The sequence below is a fragment of the Arachis ipaensis genome, chromosome B03 (assembly GCF_000816755.2).
Source record: "Arachis ipaensis cultivar K30076 chromosome B03, Araip1.1, whole genome shotgun sequence".
Taxonomy (NCBI): domain Eukaryota; kingdom Viridiplantae; phylum Streptophyta; class Magnoliopsida; order Fabales; family Fabaceae; genus Arachis; species Arachis ipaensis.
In genome coordinates this window covers 22,125,937-22,127,197 of record NC_029787.2, presented here as the reverse complement: position 1 = coordinate 22,127,197, position 1,261 = coordinate 22,125,937, and the positions used below count along the sequence as shown (strand labels likewise).

At 21.3% G+C, this 1,261-nt stretch overlaps 1 protein-coding gene across 1 annotated transcript in view; it reads right to left on the bottom strand.

The window, feature by feature from the left end:
* LOC107629844 (switch 2) overlaps positions 1–1,261 on the bottom strand; it is an 8,316-nt gene that overhangs the window by 6,504 nt on the left and 551 nt on the right. The gene's annotated exons all lie outside the window — the stretch shown is intronic.

Genomic DNA, 1,261 nt, shown 5'->3' with positions numbered 1-1,261 from the left:
TCATAAATAAAATTTATTATTTTTGACTATCAGGTAGTCATCAGTATTTAAAAATATGAGATAAAATATATTATTAAATTACTAAACTAAAAGAGATGAGTAAATAATGACAAAAAAAATAGATTTTGATGGTTCATTATATTTCTCTTTATATCATATATCATAATTAATTTATCTTTTCAGGTATTATGCAAGTCTTAGTCTAGTTTATAATAGGTTTAATTACTCTGTTGGTCTCTATAATTTTGTGAAATTTTTAATCAGGTCTTGTACTTTTTTTCCTTTTAATTAAGTCCTTGCACCAAAATTTTTTTTTAATTGAATCTCTACACTTTTTTTTTCTTTTATTTGGGTCCCTATACTAATTTTTTAATTTTAGTTGAGTCCCTATAAAATTAAGTCAATTACTGCTAAGAGGGACTAATTGAAAAAAAAAATTGGTACAGGAATCCAATTAAAAGAAAAAAAAGTATAGGAATCTAATTGAAAATTTTGCGAAACTATAGAGACTAACAGAGTAATTAAACCTTTATAATAATATTAACAAGAATGAGTCTTAGGCTGTATTTGACTGTTTGTTTATAGACATGAGACACTGAGATATAAAATCGTGTTTGACAGATGAAACATGAAATTAATTAAAAACACAACTTATTTTTTATTATTTTATTATTTTATTAATTTTTTATAATTATATTTTTTATTATTATATATTTTTTAAATTTTTTAAATAAAAAAATGAAAATAAATTAAACTTTAATAATTTATTTTAATTTATCACTAAATAAAATATAAAAATACTAATTTTTGTATTTTTATTCTTTATATTTTATTATCAATATTTTAACTTATCCTATCCTTAAAATTAAACGCAACCTAGTGTTGAAGAAGGTGCCAGAGAGTGTTGTAAGAGCAACTCCAACGCTCCCGTTCTACTAACATTTTTTCTGATAAACAAACATAGAAACCAACCCAACGCTCGCGTTTCAATAACACTTTTTCTGATAAACATAGAAACTAATCGTTGGAGGAAAGAGAAGAAGGGTTCCGCATGATTTTTAAGAGACAAAAGTCCCTCTAAATGAGGACTTGTGATAACCAATAATAACTTGCCAAATGACAAGTTATTATAAAAATAAATAATTATATAAAATTTTAATTAATTAAATAATTATATTAAATAATTATATTTTTATTTAATTAATAATTTATATTAATTATTTAAATCATAATTAATATAAAAAATTATATTAATAAATTT